This window comes from Alligator sinensis, unplaced genomic scaffold (assembly GCF_000455745.1).
Source record: "Alligator sinensis unplaced genomic scaffold, ASM45574v1 scaffold542_1, whole genome shotgun sequence".
Lineage (NCBI taxonomy): Eukaryota > Metazoa > Chordata > Crocodylia > Alligatoridae > Alligator > Alligator sinensis.
The window spans coordinates 781,147-801,428 of record NW_005841963.1 but is presented as its reverse complement, the minus strand read 5'-3'; positions in this window follow the sequence as shown (position 1 = coordinate 801,428).

The following is a 20,282-nucleotide window of genomic DNA, read 5'->3' as shown; positions in this document are numbered from 1 at the left end:
CTGCAAAGTCTGTGCTACCTCATGTAAAAGACAGACTAAAAAGGTACCTTCATTCAAAATTAAGAACTAGCTACAAATACATAAATGGATGGCAATAAAGAGTGACCTATACATTTCATAAATTGCAGTGTAACCAAGTTTAGTAAAAAAAAATACGTATTTTACTGTCTTTAATACAGAAAATAGGTTTGGGACCTTAACCATCAGTCCCAAAGAATTAACACAACTGGATTTTTTTTCTTTTAGAGGAAGATAATAATTTCAAAACAAATGCCTCAGGAACAAACTGTTTTATTCATTCTTTTTTGAAGCAGAAAAACACTCCAACACTATGTTAATGATATTCTAATTCACAACACAACTTGGAAGAAAGATCTGGCCACAAAAATATGTCCTGAAATAGCTAAAATAATGCAGAAGAAAAAAATGGCTCTTTGCAAAAAGTCAGTGGTGGCAGAAAAGGGTAAATTGTGTAGGTTTTAATTTTTTTCTTTGTGGGTCTGAAGCCCCACACTTAGAGTGCAAGGAATGACACGTTTAAAAAAAAAACCCACCAACCTCCCCACCACTTCCTAACGTCATGAGTTGAGCCAGGAACCCACACAGCATCCTGCCATCAATGAGAAAAGGACAGAACTAAATAAAGCACCTTATTTAACTTTCTCTGAGAGACAAAATAAGTTTAACTTGAAAACTGCATTTTCAGAACACAGCATAAATGTGCTTTCACGGAAGAAAACAGCCTGACATTGCCCCACCTATTGCTCAAAGAAGCAAAGAATTCAAAGCACAAAGAAGAGCTATTTAATGTGCAAAAACTATCCCTGGTAACAGTCTGGGCATTGCAACATCTCAATTATAGTGTCCACAGGAAACAGGTCATCATTCATAAGCTGATGGAGAATAGGTTTAGGTTGGAGATCAGAAGGCAATATTTTACAGTTAGGGTGGCCAAAATCTGGAACCAACTTCCCAGGGAGGTGGTCCTCGCCCTTACCTTGGGCAAATTCAAGAGGAGGTTGGATGATCACCTGTCTGGGGTCTTGTGAACCCAGGATTCATTCCTGCCTGGGGCAGGGGGTCAGGCTAGATGATCTGTTCAGGTCCCTCCTGACCCTAGCTACTATGAAAGGACTATCATTCTTTAAAATAGCTGAATTCAACCGATCAAGGAAGACTACATATCAAAACCAAGACTGAGCTCCTGAGCTATGAAAATAGAAGAGAAGGATGTAGAAATTAAAATAAGCATTTTCTAATAACATTTTTTAAAAACAAAATAAGCATTTTCTGAAAGCTAATATGACATTCATTTGAAGGAATACAGTACATGGCCAAGGAAGAAATGATGGTTTCTCCACATGAGTTCAAAAACAAATTATATGCATAAGTTCATACTAATTTACCTATTGTGGTAATATAGCTGTTTGTTCCTCCAGGATAAAGTATGGCGTGCTGGCACAGAAGGGTATTGGAAAAAGAAGACAAGCACAAAAGAGTTTACTCCAGGCTGCATCATAGCTAATAGTCTAAAACTGCTGCAGTATCATTAGCCTTGTAAATCAACTCTGAAAACTAAAGGTGTCAGTTCTGTTTTGCGCAAAAATTCAAGCTACATAATAGATAATTTCTTACTTGTTTTCCTTCCTAGTAGAACAATTAGTTTCAAAATGCTAAAATTAAAAAAACAAAATCATATACTTTCAATCAATTCCAAAGAGTGCAACTTCCCAAATATTTTTGAAATGTACTTGACTCATTAACTTTCTGTATCCATACACTCCTGCATACATATATGCCCTCCTGGATTACTATAGTTTCCTCTTCAGTGCATTTATTTTCGCATCAGTGTGAGGCTGGAAATGATCTCTTCTCCATTAGATAGATGACAAATTTAGGCACTGATCCTCAAAGGTATTTAGATATTTAACTTCACTTCACTTCCATTAACTCCTTGAAAACACCATGGAGGATTTCAGTCTGGGGAAACTTGTGGTTTGGTAGGGACTTAAATCCAGGTTTTCTAGGGTATTGCTTTAACCACTGGACCGTGAATCCTCTTTTCTGTTACAGGACTATGAGCTACTGCTGTTATCTAACATAAAGGGGTCTTCCAGGAAACTGCTGAAGAGATCATGAACATTGGGTTCATCTATATGTGAATATGTCACCATAGCAACACGCTATAGTGATGTAGCATCTGCAGGCAAAAACCATGGCACCGCCACTAAATTGCCATAGCAATGTACTCCCTCATTGTAGTGTGTTTCTTCAGCAATGTAGTGGCTAAAAATAACCATGCACTGCCAGCACGGTGCAGTAAGGGATTTACTGTGCCATCATTTAGTACTTCCAAAGGGAAGTACTAAACAATGGCACAGACAACGGCGCCATAGGGGTACATGAAGACATGCCCATTGACAAGTAGACAAGAAAATTACAAGTCTCCCCAGAATGCATGATCTGATCAAACATTTATTTTCAAAGGAGAATCCCCATAACACATTAGCTATAGTATCACTTTAGTACAAATAGTGTCACGCTTTAATCACAGGAAGGAAATATGAAAAAAAATTGGATCTGGATTACTACTGAGTATGTGTTTTCATTTACATCCCTGGCCAGTAAAGATTTGGGAAGTCACCACTTTCACCAGTATTAATAAGAGCTGCAGTTTTTAAAGTTGCTTGTTTACCAAGGAAATGAAGAAAATGTGTTGATTCTGGGTCTTCAACATACTACTTTCCGATGGCTGGCACTAAATCTAGAAGAGGCAATGAGGTACAACTTTAAGATGGCTCTTCTGTAGGTGACTGTTGCAAGTTGTTCTTCCCAGCTAGTGCATTGTGGGCTCATTTCATATTTTAAGAACTTTTTCTCTCTGTTTTATTATTGAATACAGTGGCATGTATCTTCACACTAGCTGGTAAAATGTATTTTCTACAGGGAGAGCTATAATTTGTATCTCATACCTTGCTATGCATAGGGGTTGAGGAGCTAACTTCTGAGACAAAACTAAAGCTGCTGTCAACATCATTAGAACAAACCTTCCTCAAAAAGAAAACTCATTAAATTAGCTTTGCTCAGAGGGCACTGCCTTAGGGACTCAGAATGAAATCTTGTCAAGACTTTCTGCACTTTACAATGCCTATGCCGATATTATTGCCCTCAGTGACTTTCTAAATATACCGGTAATTATCCTTCTGCCAAAACTGGAATGATATTAAAGGGTTGATTTATTTTATTTTAATGCTCCAAGGCAAGATACTCCAAAATATATATTCTATCTACACTATACATTGTTTTTATGATTCTTTTTCTATTGCAAGCTCAATTTTGCAATCCTCAGGCAAAACAACTCCTGAAAAAGTAAGGCCTATATTCTACCTGTTAAGTGAATAAGAAGACTTAATCAGCTTAAGTGTGCCTCTAATTCAACCCTGTTCAAGTCCCCGAAAATCTATGACTGCATGTAATTTTGTAACACTGGGGGTAGTTAAGCTCTAGAATAGCCTACCTAGAGAAGCTGGAATATCTCCATCCCTAGCAATTTTCAAAAGCAGGTTAGACAGACACTTGACTTAACAGCAATTTAGAAGTAGACCAAAAATACCATTTCATAGACCAAAAAGAAGTAGAATGCCAATCTAGACAACCAAACAAATATGGAATGTCACCTATAAGGTGGAGTTTTTAGACATGGTTACAATTGACCTACGTCTGGTCCCATAGACATCAATGACTGGCACCCCCAGCCACTAATGAAAGACAATATCAGAGGAAGACTGAAGAGGTAGGCAGAATCTTTCAAAGGTTCTAATCTAAATTGTAGCGAATTTTTTGCAGCGTCTCCCACCCTAAAGTGAAATCAGAAAGGGGGGACCAGATAACATTTTGATTACAACTCTTGAAGTAAGATTTGTATATAACAATAACTGTGTTGCTTTACGAATTCTTTAGCAAAGCCTACATTTTGCAATACACAAAATAGGCCTCTGACAGATGTTTATTTTAATACACGATGGGATCTAAGGCACAATCCCAACAATAACATCTCCTACCATGCCACATATACGTGGCAGGAAGTGTTATTTTCAGATAGGGCATGATAGATATCTGATCCCCAACCTGTCAGCTCAGGGGAAGCACAGGATCATGATCCTGAGCTCCCCTTACTTCAGCAAGCTGAAACCCAGATGTCTAGAATCATCTGATTGTCAATTTGGGCCAGACACCAAACTGGGACCTGAAATTGGCCCTGGCCAACAATCAGCTGCTTGTCAAAGTCCCATCTGTTTATTATTAGTATTAATATTATTATTAATAATAATAATTTATTTTATGCATGTTCTTTTTATGGGGATTGGTATATTAGGCTGTGGAAGCCAAATTATGGAGACACCATGCACCAGGACCTTTAAAATCACTGTGTGCTGTCCAGCTGCCTTACCTGGACTAAACAAGTATTCCACAAAGGTTATGTTTAGGAAATGGCAGTTTCAATTCCAATCAGAACACATAACTTATTTGGGTATTAAAATATTCAAGAATATTTATGTTTTGGTCTGCCAAAACTTTCAGGAGATTCTCGATCTTATATTACAGGGTATTAACAAATGGAACAGTTTGGCAGTATCTTTGTGGAAGGTGTGCTAATATTTTAAAAACTAATGTGCTACTTCACCTAATTTACCTATTATATATCCTTCCAGTTTTAATCTCCCATTCCTGTTTTGTTAAAATCAACTGAATGTTGCATAGGCTTCTGAGAAGAGAAGATGAAAGGGCTCAACTTTTAACAAAAAAGATGCAACTGCCATTAAATGGGTTGTTTTCATCTTCCAAACCTTTGCAAATATCACAATAGAGTCTTAGTAAATCAGACAAGGTACTGCATGACTAATATAACTAGAGACCTACTAAATTCATGATTTCATGGATTTTGCAGAAATTGTGAAATCGAGCAATGTCTATGAAATCCACGGGGAAAAAAATTTACTAAAATTAAAATGCTTGCTCCCTAGAAGGAACCCTCAGTCCCCATCACTGCTGCAGCCTGGCCACGTAGCTTTCTGGGGTAAAAGTAGGGGTGGGGAGGGCTTCCAGCATGAAGGGGAGCATCCAGGATGGTTGCTGTCCCTTCCCCTCACCACTGATTGGCTGAGAGGGCTGCCTGGTATGTGGCCCCTCCCCTCTCTGCCAATTAGTGGCAAGGTAGATGGGCAGCCATCTCAGCCAATCATCAGCTAGGGGTGAGGCCATATGATGAACAGCCCTCTCAACCAATCAGTGGTGATGGGTAAGCCACTGGGGACCCTTGGCTAATCTTAGGAATGGGGGGTGGGCCACCATGATAAGCCCACAAAAATGGCAGCTGACCCCGTGATCTGCCCATGAAATCAGCTGGCGACCTCCTTGATTTGGGTAGGTCCCTAGATATAACTGATAATTTATCTGTATGCATGGAAACTGAATAGGCACTTATGTTTCCTGTTCAATTATTATCAAACAATAGCAGCTGTCGCTACTTAGAACTCTCTTTCAAACATCAATTCCTACAAATTTTGCAGCCTGAAAAGTTTGTAAAAATTTGGCAATTTTTTTTTACATAGTAAGACCTCAGTCTGGAACAATTCATTTTTGAAGTATGCATGGAGAAAGTAGATGAAAAAGGGTACTGTATATGTAGAACAGCTTCTAGTAGGAAATTATGTAAAATCCTTTTCCGAGTTATGTGATTAATTTAACTGCCCCAAAACACCTGAATGGCAAAGTGGTTGCATCAATTATTAGAACAATCCTGAGGTTCTGTGTGTAGCAAATACTTTTTTTTTTCCTTTAAATATTTTTCTCTTCCCCGTTCTGTGCCATCACACCATGAATATATTATGTCACATAACAGACTGATACAGCCAACTTAGAACTGAGGTGGAATGATGATATAGGTATCCTGACGATAGCATCCGAGTGGAAATCAGCAGGTCACATATGCTAACGTTGGTAATTGATGTTAATTTTGTCTAATGATCATTTTTCATCTGCACTGGGCTCCCTCTAAACTTAAAACATTAAATATGCTGATAGAAGATGCATGTTGGAGATGTTATGCATTGCAAGCAATGTTTGGTCACATGTTTTGTTGATGCCCTATTATTAATATATATTTTAAATAAAGTTATATTTAGCATTCGCATGGTTTCAAACACAGCAATGAAATCTTTGGCAAATGTTTGTGTTCTTGGGTATATCCCAAAGGGATTCAAACTGAATCCGTCTCAAATTTCACTCTTAAAATGGGCCTTATAGGTGACATGTATAGGTGACATGTACCCAAAGTAGGGTATCTTCAAAGGTCCAAATCTTGTATGATATGATAGCACAACTGCCATCTATGGAGAGGGGCATGTTTAGCAAATTGAACTACTTTGAAAGCTTTGGTGTAATTTGGAAAGGATTCTTAAATTATTTTGATAATAATTGCACACCTCTCTCTTCTTCTATCTTCCCCTCCTCTTTTTTCCTTCCCCTTTATCACTTACTGTGAAAGACATACAAGTCCATAGTTTTATATACGCATATTGATATATATTTCTGATTACTGTATTGCATTACAAGTTAATAAAAATTGAGAAGCATTTACAAACAGAAGAGCCTGAGTTTAGTAAGAGAAATAATGTATTTAAAAGGTTCCTTCACTTCCAAGTTGATTCCACAGAAGCTCATAAAATCTGAACATGAAACATATTCCTAAGGAGAGCATTGTTTAGTAGGGCTGTTTAGTTTTGATGCTGTTTCAACTCATTTCAAGCTCAGAACAGCAAAACTGAAACAAAACAGAGGGCTTTGAAACAGCCTTGAAACAAAACGAGGCCAGTCAAAACGTTTTGAATTTTGAAGCAGCCAGCCAGGTGGTGGGAGACAGGGTAGAGCCAGAGCTGTGCTCCCAGTGGCTCCCCCAGCCCCATGGAGCTCAGCCCAGTGGTGGAACCTGGGCAGAGCCAGCACTGCACTCCACCTCACATCAACGGGCTGAGTTCCATGGGGCTGCAGCTGCTGGGAACTGAGCTCAGCAGAGGAAGCACCTCCCACCATCGGTCTCAGTTCCCAGCTGATTGCAGTGCTGGGGAATTCAGCAAGGCTAGAGGAAGCCCCTCCTACAGCCCAGCTGATTTCTCAGCTCCTCCCCAAGCCGGGCTCAGTTCCCCAGCACTGGTTCCCAGGTGGCAGCAGCAGCATCCTGTGATCCGGCAGGCAGATTGGGGGCCTGCCTGCACCCCCAGGAGAGCTGTGGGGACTCTGCCAGGTTCCTCTCAGGGGTGCAGGCCCCTGATCTGCCTGCCAGCTCACAGGATGCTGCTCCTGTTCCCGGCCCCTGCTTGTCAGCAGCCTGAGGTGCAGTTTCCTAGAAACCCCTACACCCATCTCCTTGAAATGTGGAAAGCTTCATGCCCTCTGAAGGGGATACCATCCCTGCAAGTTTTATCGCAATCAGGCAAGAAAGGACAAAGTTATAGGCTGTTTTTTGTTTCCCCATTATAGCCTATGGGAAAAACGTCAAAACAGCAGTGAAACAGCGAAGAAACAGTGAAGCCATTTAGATGAAACAGAAGGAACGGTGCATTCGAAATAACACAAAACTCAAAATTAAACTGTTCCATCAAAATGTCAAAAAGGATGTTGAAGCAGAATGCTGCTGTTTTGCATAGCCCTATTGTTTAGTGTGGGGTACGAGAGATCACTTTTTGCTGTTTCTGTATCTCAATCCCATCCAACATGCCAGGAGAATCTTGTATCACTCTACTCCCCCCCACAAACTCCTTGGGTGGCACCCTCCCATCCCCCAACACTGTAAGGACTTGCTGCGAACCCACATCACCTCCTTCATACCAGGGATTCCCTGTGTTCCCAGTTTGATCTTCTCCCATGCTCCCTTCTCCTGTGTGATTGTTCCTTATGTTCCATTCTCACACATTTCTCTAGTTTGTTTTATGAAAGTCATGCTGACCTTGTCATAAGCCTTGCTGAAGTGCAGATACACTATATCAAAAGTATTTCCTTCATCTAACCAAGTATTCTCCATAGGCAAGGTCAGCTCCCAGAGTACTGCAACTAGCAGCACAGTTTGGGGAGGAGGTGAGCAGCCAACAGTGGCAAAAGAAAAGGTTAGGAAATATTTAGAAAAGTTGGACGGGTACAAGTCCATGGGGCCAGATGTAAATATATATAATTTCCTTCAGGTGGGGATGGTTTAGCTAATGGGGTGAGGGGAGAGAAGGCAGGACCAGAGTAGGCAGCCTTCTATATATAAATATAGCAGCCTTTTATGTCTATATGTCTATGGGCACATTTACACACACATTTAAGCACAAATAAATTTAATGTGCATTAAATGATTTTGGCAGGTGTCCACACATGCAGGGAGTCGGCACTAAAGTTAGTACCAAGTCTCTGAAGCCTGCCATGTGCCCCTGTGGCCACCAGGAGGGAGCTCCAGCCTCTGACCACATGGCTGCCAGCACTTGGTAGCTGTGTTGAAGCCAGAGCCAGCTGCCACCAACTGGTAGCCATCTGGGAAACTCTGATCCCTGGCTAGCCCCTTCCCTGCCAGAAGCCTTGTCACGTGCCCAGCACAGGGGCAGCATGCAGCAGCTTCTCCTTGCCCACCCTGCTTCCCTGTGCCAGGGCTGCCCCAGTCCAGCCCCTGCCAGCAATGACCAGTGCCCAACACCCCAGCACCACCCCGCCACCTCAGGCCCCAGGACAGCTGTGCACCCACTGTCAGGGGGGCCTGGGCACTGGCTGTGGGAGGACCTAGTCAGCCCCCTCCTCCTACACTTCCCACTCCAGTCCACATGTCCTGCTGCCTACACACCCCCCTGCCTATACCCAGCATCACTCTGAGGACACACACATTGGTGAAACAAAAAAAATATATTACCTTCACAACAACCCCCCCACCTCCCCACTCAACCAACAGAGCCCCTCCATGACTCTCCCCATCCACCAACAATAAAAAACCCACTTACAAGAGGGAAACTATATTTAAGTGGGAAACTATTTACAATATTTGGGGGCCATGGAGTGAAGGGGGGGCGGGGCTAGGGAGCCCCTTTTACCTGTTCTCATTAAGCCTGTGCATGTCTGGTTTCCAAACAGCATCGCCCTACATTTGGCTTGCCTGCAAATGTGGATGCTGGTCTCTGGCTTCTGTGCCCAGGAGGAGAGGGTGCTACTTGTGCTGCTGTAGGGCGGGGTGGAATTGCTTCTGTGACAGCATAGGTGGACAGAATTGTCTTTGATTGTTATTTATATGCATTCAGCAGTAATCAACTTATTCTTTTTTTGCTGCAGTCCAGGATGAGAAGGCAGCGTATATTCAGTGCTGAAGCCTGTCTTGCAAATGTAACCAGGGATAACAGTAACACATCCACTGATGAAATCTTATCCCAAGGCAATGAGGACATTGACTTTGTTCCAGACATGGGAGACTGTTCAGAGCAAGAAGACCATGTGTTTATGGAAGGTTCATCCATCTCAGATGAAGAGGAGTTGGTGCTACAAGCAGAAGTGATGCCAACACTTCCAGTGGGAAAGGGAAGAGGACCAGCCTGGGGCCACTGTGAAAGACCAAGGAGAGCTACAGCAGGACATGGAACAGAACCACTGCCACCACCCCCAAAAAACATTGCAGATGATGACACCTTTAGAGGAAGGAATGCCAGAGTGTTGGGGGAAAGTTCACAGCTGAGACATCATCAGAGAACAGGCAAGGACATAGTCCATGAAAGTGTTGGGCCAACAAGAGAAAGTAATAAAGACATAGTTGTGGAAATGTTCCACCTGTTTCTCTCACAAGATATCCTGACTGTTATCATAAGAGAAGTGAACAGAGGGGCAAAAAGAAGATTCAGGGAGTGGAATGATAGCCATCCTGAAAATAGTAAGAAGTGGAAAGAGCTGGATGAAACAGAGCTGAAAGCCTACATTGGCCTCCTACTGCTGAGTGGTCTATACCATGGTGGTCATGAGGAACTGAAGGAGTTGTGGGAGCAATGTACCAGGTGTCCTTGCTTCTGTGCCACCATGAGTTTAAAACAATTCTGTCAAATCACCAACTACCTGAGATTCAACAACTAACTGACACATGAGGTAAGGAGAGCTGTGGACAAGCTTGCTGCCTTCAGAGATATTTGGACAGAATTTGTGGAACAGTTCAGGAAATGGTATATTCCAGGAATACACCTGATGGTTGATGAACAGCTCATTGGGTTCAGGGGTCGCTGTCCTGTCAGACAGTATATGCCCAGCAAGCCTGCCAAATATTGCTTGAAACTTTGGTGGTGCTGTGATGTAGCAATGTCCTTCCCCCTGCCTAGAGACATCTACATGGGCAAGAAACCAGAAGCTCCATGCCAAGGTAATCTTGGTACCCAGGTCATTGAAAAACTGGCTCGTCCCTGGTACAAGACTGGAAGGAATATTGTGGGTGACAACTTCTTCACAAGTACTGACCTGGCAGAAAGGCTGCTGCAGCAAAACTTGACCTGTGTGGGTACAGTATCCCAAATGAATTGCAAGCAAATTGAAGAAGGGGAAACTTTTTCATCCATTTTTGCTTTTGATGGGGAACTCACCCTAGTTTCCTATTTTCCAAAGTAGTCCAAATCTGTGCTGTTGCTGTCAAGCATGCACCATGACCTGTCACTGGGTGGAGAGCAAAGAAAGCCGGACATCATGTATGACTACAATAAAAACAACCTTCAGTGGAGTGGATAACCTTGACCACTTACTCTGTATGACCACCTGCAGATGGAAAATCAACAGGTGGCCAATGACACTATTTTTCAATATACTGGATATGACTGCCATCGCCACCCTCATCGTTTGGCTAGGCTACAACACAAACTGGAAGCAAGGATCACATTTAAGATGATGGCACTTTTTTTGCAGGAGCTTGGAGAACAGTTGATGGATGGACAAATAAAACTACGAATGATGGATACACGTAATCTGTCTAAATCCATCAAGTCTGGTATGCCTGCCCTAACTTACAAATTGCCACAACGCACCCTAGTAGAATCTTCTGCAAGCATGAGTGGACACTGTCCTTTTTGTCCAAGGACAGATGACTATAAAACTCAGAAATGATGCCAAGATTGTAAGTGATTTGCTTGTGAGCACCACAGTACATCACTGCTGCTCTGTGAGGAATACAATATTTAGTTAAAACAGGAAATGTTTTTGGAAGTAATTGTTAGTGTGAAAACAGTGTGAACTGCAGACTTAGCAAATAGTTCATTCATGTTTTGAAACGCTAAAAAAAAAGTTTAAATTTTGTTCATAGTTTTAGTTAAATAATATGTTTGGTTCAAATCATCATAAATACTCTTTCAAACAATCTGTATGTTTAATAAATAGTTTTTGGTACATTTATACTGTTGTCACTGGTTCCATTTTGTTCATGTGGGCGGGGTAACAAGTTACCCCATGAGAACAACAACGGTTATGGTTTCACGAGCATGGATATGGGGTAAGAGTGAACTGAAATAATATAGCTAGTTGAGACTGTTCCCTGTGGTAAATAAATGTTGAGTAGCTGTAACCACTATTCAAATACCCTATTAATTACAAGTCAATTGTGGGTTACTGTTTTTTTTTTCTCCTGATAAAAATGACATATTTTATTTTTATTATGTGGAAGATCAAATGCTTCTTACTTTGGCATATTTTTCCTTTCACTTACTAGGATTTGAAACAGTTATAGAACAAATTTGTTATTTAAAATAATTGAAAAATTGTTCTTAGACTTCTTTTCACAGTGAAATAATTGTAACATCCTAGTTCCTGGAATTATTTAGTAAAAATTTCCTCGTTCCTTTTTTTTTTTGTCTGTTCAATACTTGTACTAGCTCTCTTTACGTAGTTGCATAGCTGGGTGAATACTATCAAATTATTATACTCTACAATCTCACTTGTGGCTGCAATTGTGAATTATTTTGTTCTTTCACAGTTGAATGTTCTAGTACTTTGCCTCCTACATCAAACATCTCTCAAGCTGCCCTTATAATTAAAGTGTTAACAGTTACATTCTGCCATTATTCTTTGGTACTAGTACCTGCTGTGAGCAAAGAGGAGTCTGGATGAAGAGTAAATGAGTAATGAAAAGTCTTCAATAGTTTACTGAGTTTAATTGGATATGCATAATTGGAATTGCTGGCTTACTGGTATGCTTCCCTAGAAGGAAAATCTGAGGATGGATAGTGAATGACAAAGGTAATTATTCTTAATCAGATTAATATAAGCAGAAAATACTGCTTAATGCACTTGCTCACTGCCAAAAGGTTTGTAAGTGATCAACCAAGTGTTTATTCTAGCTATTTAAATTGTGTAATTCAAGCATATTATGATATTATTTAAAAAAATATCTGGGATCAATGTTAGGCCAGGAATATTCAATTAAACCACTCTGAGTTCTTTGTTCATATCACTCCTGCTTTACATGAAGTGCTCCTAAATTGGACTGGAGGATCAAGGTTTACTATCCACAGCTACATATTCAGTGATAATTATGGGCAATTCTCTTACTGTTGTAAGAAATATAGGTACTCTCCAGCTTCTGGTCTTTTGACTGGTACTCATGCAAAATTAATTTTGTCTTGACAAACCAAGTGCTTTGAAGAAATTAACATTGTTATCATCCTGTTTCACTTGCCTCTCATTGACTTTCTTTCCACCAAACCCCAGAATGCCGGGGGCTATATTCCATATTTATCTGCTTCTCCCCTGCTCAAACATTCAAATGAGGAGAGACATGAATGACTGGTACTATCTCCATGAAATGGTTAAATTAATCTATACACATCAGCTTTCCCCTCCATGAAGTAGTACTGGCAAGTCTTCTCCTTCTTCACACCAAATGCTTGGAGATCTATGGAAAAAAATATTAAGTATTTTATACCATATTTTTTTCTATGAGCTACTATAAGTGAACATAGGAATGATATAGAAGTTCTCTATATCCAACTAATAAGTGAAGCAAAGAAAATCAGACTAAAAGTGAACATGGATAAAACAGAGAACCTGATGTTAAATAGGACAGAAATAAATGAGGGATCTAATATAACAATAAACAACACAAATGTTAAGCAAGTGATCCACTTCAACTATCTAGGTTTCATCATAACACAGTATAATAATATAAAGGAAGAAAAGAAAGAAAGAGTGGAAGCAGGAAATAGAGCCTACTTTGCATTGCACAAGATCCTGTCATCCAAGATCATTCCAAAGAAAACTAAACTTCAATTCTATAAAGCCATAATCAGACCATGTAAAACCTGTAACAGTTAAACCCGGGCTCTCTCACAGCAAACAAGTCACTACCAGATACTTCTGAAGGAAAAATTTGTGGAAAATCTTTAGTGCACAGTATGATCCTATAACACAAGAATGGTGAATAAGTAGCAATAGTGAATTATATAAATTGTACAGAGACCCAACCCTGACACAAGAAATCAGAGCACAACAACTATAGTGTCTGTGCCATATCAAAAGAATGGAAGTGATCCAGACACCAAAGAAAGTATTCCTTGGGGTACTGGAGGGGAGAAGCCCAGCTGGACAAATGAAAAGATGACCAGATGATGCCATGTCAGACCTACAGAAATGAAATATGGCCAACTGGAGGATGATGGCACACAACAGATGGGCATGGAGGAAGATAGTCAAGTTGTTAATGGAGTTCATAGATGGCGATGGGTAAAATTATCTGACACATGCCTAAGGCCTTCTCAAGTTACTGTTTCTGTTATATACAAATTAGTATGGTACAAATAAATTTTCAATTCATATCATAAAGTGGCAAAATGGCACACTTCAGTTATATTTTTTTCAAAAAGCTGGTCATGTCACATTTCAAGATCCTTTGGCAAAAAATCAACAAACATTTTCCTTCAAGTTCCCCACTGTTAAGGTCCCTGTAGTATATTTCCACAGATAGTAACAAAAATGCTGAGAGAACTAATGTAGAAGAGCTATTCTTTTCTCTAATCCTCTTCAGAGCAGGTATAGTTAAAACACCTGCAGGCTATCTAACACTATGGCACTTGTTGTTACAGCTAGTGATAGTAAAGCTGGGGAAATACTGAAGAAAACTACTAGATGAGCTTAGGTAGTTGTGTTCTATGCATTTGCTGGAGTATTTTTGTTTTATAAACTATAAAATATGTAATGTGGATTAAATTATTTTTACAAGTACAAGATGGTTTAGATCATTTATTTATATAACCTGACTCGATTGTATTTGTAAGAAAAGATAAGCATTTGGGAAATCTCACACACACACACACACACACACGCACGCACGTGCACACACACACCCCCCTAAGAACATATTTAGTTGAGCATGTAGAGGCTTTAAGTCTGAGCAACTGCCTTCCAAAGGAAGTGGTGCTGGTTCCTACCCTGGGGTTCTTTAAGAGGAGGCTTGATGTCTACCTGGCTGGGGTCATTTGAGCCCAGTTTTCTCTCCTGTCCAGGGCAGAGGGTCAGACTTGATGATCTACAAGGTCCCTTCCAACCCTACTTCTGTGAATCTATGAAAATAAATCAAACTGCATGGTAAGGAGCTGAGCTCCAGGATGAAAGAAACAGTCATTTGGTGGGAGCTTTTATTGAAATTAGCAACCTATGGGAAAAGAAAAGACTTTCAGTATTTTCACTTGGAAGGCAAGGTTCATTTTATAGAAGCAAAAAATATAATTTTGATGCACTATTACTAGGACTATTACTAGGCTTTATTTTCCATATGCAATGGTCAATTTGGTCAGATATAAAACCTCTAGATGCCCAATTAAATATGTTTTCATTAGTGTGTAAGTGTGTGTGTATTCAATAAAAGAACCTACCAAATAAATCCTCTCTCTCACATACTCTGTGGCCATTCACAAATACCCCAGCATCACAATCATACCCCATTCACAAATACCCCTATTACACCAGGTTAGAGAATTTTGTTCTGAATTCTGAACTGAGTTATATGTATATGATTGCACAAAGCTGAAACTTGTGGGGCTGGTGCTTCAGACAGAAGAAGGACTTGGCACTCAGTGTTGCTGAAACAACTGCAAAACATGGGTGGTAGATCAGACAAAAACCGAAACGGTATCCAAGACACTAACGGTTGAACTAAATATATGAGTTGATACTATTTGACATTATGAAACCAAGATTTGCTATTTGGTGCTATGTCACGCTTACATAAACAGTGTGTGGATAGAGAAGGTTATAAAAAACATGCAGTCACTAGTTGATGATGAAAAGATTATGCAGTATCCTGCAGGTTTTACTACATTTCTTATTGCTGCACAGGTCTAGATCTTTAAAAGTTCATTCGGTGGAAGAGATAGGAATGAGGAGGTAATGATGCTCATCCATATAGTGGGTTTTCATAAACTGGCAGCCAGTAGTTATATTATCTTATACATCAGAGAACGATATTTTCTGACTGCTTAGGTCTCTCAGAGCACAATCAGGAGGAGAGCTGAAGGGGTGATGCTAGAATTCCATTCAGCCTGAGCTTTTGGTGATGAATCAAGAATCTGAAGTGCTCAAGGAGCCCTACCAGAACAATAGTTGTCATCTTGCTTCCAGTGTTTCTTTTTCTTTTTTCTTTTTTTTTGGTTTGAAACTTGTGGAGATGGAGTTTGGGTACATGCTATTAACCTTTGTCAGTGGGGACAGATGGGACTTAAAGATTTTTTTTGAACAAGCAATGTGTAAAAAAATAGAAATTGCATACTTTCTGTGGTAGTTTTGCTGATGAATCATATTTGGACTGGTTATACATAAAAGTATAACCGTCATTTTGGCAGTTTGATTTTTTTTACCATAAGTTTAAATCATTGAACCTAAATGATGGAAAAGGATTTTAAAGAACAGTCACACAAAGAACAGTCATTTTTTGACACTGCTGATTCATACAAAACTACTTGGAAAAATAATTTTCTTTCATTACAGATTTCCCAAGGTGAAATAGGCCTGAAATGTTTTTTCCCCTCAAACTGCCCTTATATTGCTGTCTAATAGCTACTCAGAATCTTTGGACACAGCTCCGAGAGCTGCTCTATCTAAAGTGCCAGTGCACATGTATCACACTGTAAAATGGTGGGGGGCACTTTAAATAAAGCTCATCAAATGAGGTTTAAGGCATCCCACTGCCATTTTTTCAGAACAGGGATGCTGATCTATGTGATGTTGGAGTCCACTGGAGCACAGTGGGGCTGTGCGAAATGTTGCCGGGTGTTTTGTTTCAAAGCTGTTTCAATGCATTTCAAACTCAAAGAAATAAAATCAAAATGAAACAAAAAGCTTTGAAACAGCTTCAAAATGAAATGAGGGCACTTGAAATGTTTTGAAACTTTCAAAACATTCCAAGTTTTGAAGCTGGGCTTACTTGGCCTCAGCGCCGGTCCCACTTGACAGCGGCAGCCTGCTGTCATCCTGCGCACAAATCCGGGGTCCACTCCCCCTGAGGGGAGTCTGGCACAGCCCCACAGCCCCCCCGGAGGTGTGGGCTCCTGGATCTGGTCGTGGAATGACAGCATGCTGTTGTGGTGGTTGGGGTTCGTGGTAGCAGCATTCTTCCCAGGACTCAGCACAGGCTGCGCCCAGCACTGGTCCCAGTTGGCAGCGGCAGCCTCCTGTCATCTGGCATGCAGATCCAGGGGCCTGCACCCCCAGGAGGACTGCAGGACTGTGCTGGACTCCTCCCGGGGGTGCAGGCCCCTGGAGCTGCATGCCAAATGACAGGAGGGTGCCACTGCTGGCAAGTGTCATGAGTATTGCTTTGAACAGTTTGAGGTGCAGTTTCCCAGAAACTTCTACACCTATCTCCTTGAAACTTGGCAGGCTTCATGCCCACAGAAGGGGCTACCATCCCTGGAATTTTCATCCAAAGAAGGGAAGAAATGACAAGGTTTTAGGCATTTTCATCATTCTCCGTTATAGCCTATGGGTGAAACATCAAAATGCGTCGAAACAGCAAAATAGTTTCAATGAAACGAAACGGAACAGAACAGTGCTTCGAAACGAAACAAAACAATGAAACAAAACGCTGTCCCTTCAAAACAGCAAACAAGAATTCAAAATTAAATGGTGCTGTTTCACACAGCCCTAGAGCACAGTAATTACCATGCCCCAGCAGACTCAATTAATCGAGCCTGCTCCAACACGCAGTAATTACAGTGCATTGGAACAACCTAGTTGCAAGTGTATAGGCACTCTTTGACTTTACTTTAATGGATGGCATATCCCAGATTAGGCTAAAGATGAAGGAGTGACAACCTCCTCCTCTACTTATACTCAACTAAAGTTTAAATATGTTGTTCATCAGGCTGATGAAGCATCTAGTTGGTGTGTGTGTGCTCTTCCTGGATGGAAGGAATAGTAAAGAAGCCAGAGGCTGGCATGCATTGCAAGCAAGGAAGCCAGTCAGTGCAAATGGAAATGGAGGAGTCAGGGGGTGAGAGAGACAGGCTGGGGTAGCGGGGAAGGGGGATGTAGCAGGTAAAAGTGGAAAGGTACCAGCTGCTTCCTGGGAAGCCAGATGTCCAGCAGTTTGCAGTGTGTCAGAATTCCACTATCTATATTGAGTCCATGAGTTTGTGTACCTAGGAGACCAAAGAAGTGAAGGTCATAGGCCACCCTGAGTTATGCATGATGGCCAGCACATGGACTGTACTGAACTGCAAGGGATCAAGCCATTTCTGGATGCCCTCCTTCAGCCACCTCACCAGTGCCTGCATGTCTGGTGACAGTGGCTTGCCCTAGCCAGGAACGTTGATCCCCTGGAAGCTCTCCATTTGGCTCTGAAGTTCCCTCACTACAAAGATCACCTGGGTAAGGAGGGCGTCACCAGTGCTGAGGGCCTCAGTGGCCTCAAGGAAGGGCTTGAAGACCACCAAGATCTGGGAGATGGTATCCCACTCAGTTCTGTTAAGGGGGCCACTGATCACAATCTCCCTGAGCAAAGCGATCTCATAGATAGCCTTCTGTTCCCCCCCCAGCCTCTCGAGCATCAGGTATGTGGAGCTCCACCGAGTCTCAGCATCCTGAATGATTTTGTGCTGCAGAATGTTCAGCTCTGCTTGTTTGTCCTGCAGCATCTTGCCCCACCTTATGCTGCGGTGGAAGTAGCCTGCCACCTTCCTGCATTTTTATATTAGCTTGCTGATGGTGCTGGTGCCATCACCGGCAGCCCTGTCCCCCTCCAAGGCGTCCCTGACAACAAGGGGCAACCTTTGTGCACACAGCAGATGCCAACAAAGTTGGCATCATGGACCGCCTTGACCATATTGGCCCCATTGCCTGTGACCATGAAACTGCAGGTAAGCTCACTCTGCCCGGCAAGCCACCCCTGCACCAAGCAGTTCCTGGCCCCCATTATCTCTGTTGCCTTGTGGGACTCATCCATCACCTCAGCTGGAAGGAGAGCCCACTGATGGCCTGACTGATTGCACCAGTGTCCTCTTAGGGAGAGGTAGGCATGATCTCCACCCTGGCTGCTCCAGGTGTCTGAGGTGAAGTGTAAGGCCACCTGTAGACCTGCCTTCATAGATGTAGGGTCAGAAGGGACCTAAGTAGATCATCAAGTCTGACCCCCTGCACTGGGCAGGAGACAATACTGGGCTCATATGACCCCAGCTAGGTAATTATCAAGCTTCCTCTTAAAGATCCCCAAAGAAGGAGCCAGCGCCACTTCCCTTGGAAGTTGGTTCCAGATCCTAGCCGCCCTGACTGTGAAATAGTGTCTTATAATGTCCAGCCTGAACCTACTCTCAAACAACTTATGGCAGTTATTCCTTGTTACTCCAGGAGGCACTCAGGGGAACAAGGTCTCTCCCATTCCCTGCTGGCCCCCCCGGTAAGTTCATAAATGGCCACCAGGTCCCCTCTTAACCTTCTCTTGTGAAGGCTGAACAGGTTCAGGTCCCATAGCCCCTCCTCATAGGGTCTTCCTTGCTGTCCCTGGATTATGAGAGTGGCCCTCCACTGGACCCTCTCGATGCTATCCACAACCCTCCTGAAGTGTGGTACCCAGAACTGGACACGGTATTCCAACTGTGGCCTAAACAGTGTCACATAGAGGGGGAGAATCACCTCCTTGGCCCTGCTTGTGATGCATCTATGGATGCATGACAAGGTGTGGCCTTACTGACCGCATCCTCATGTTGGCAGCCCATGTTTATTTTGGAATCGATAATGACTCCAAGAACTCTTTCTGCCACTGTGCTTTTGAGAAGGGAGTTCCCCAGCCTATAGGTATGCTGCTGGTTCTTACTGCCCAAGTGCAGTACCCCTACTGCCCAAGTGCAGTACCCTGCAGTTGTCAGTATTGAATCCCATCCTATTCTCATTGCACAGCTCCTCCCTCAAGTACTCCCTGCCTGCTTCATACAGGGATGGTACCATCGTCCTTCTGAGGGTGGTGCTTGCAGGCAACTGGTATAATGAGGCCATGAGCGCCATGAGCCACCTAAACCCTGGCCACTGTACTAGGGAGAATGGCTGGCCATTCACAGCAAGAATCTCCCTAATACTCCGGGTGATCTCGCTTGCCTTTGCAATGCACCCTACTTTCTGTCCACTTTTCCCCCACTGTTCCAAGGTGGCCTGACTCTGCTTTGGGGGGACAGGGGATTTGAGTGAGAGGGAGACTTCCCTTTGGGCATGCTCCCGCTGGTGTCAGGCTGAGGAGGAGCAAGGGCAAGGGGGTGGTGCCTGCAGAGATGCATCAGCACCCCCGTGGTGCTCATATATTTTGTTCCCTTACCCCAGCTGCTTTTGGCTCAGCAATGTAGGCAGATAGCGTACATGGGATCATCTGCCAGCTCAAAATCATCTCAGACCACACTACCCGCTCACTTCTGGGGTGCGGGTGCATGTGTGGATGCTGCTGCACTTTCCTCCTCCTTAGCAGACAGAAGCACAGCAAGAGGATGAGCAGATTCAGCTGAGCCACTTGCCTCCACCTGTACATCAACCTCCTCCAAAGTGCCTTCTGGGGAAGGATACCTGGCTCTAGGGGAAACTTGAGGGGTGTCGAGCACAAACTCAGCTGATTCCCCTCCTTCTGAAAGCAGGGCAGTTCAAACAATGCTGCCTTTTATGCAATTTTTCCATCCCTCCCCCAGAGCACTGGGATTGGAAGGGACCTCAGGGAAGGATGACAGTCACGGGCCAACTACACAGTCAATAATGAGAGCACTCCTTCCCCCCCCCCCCCC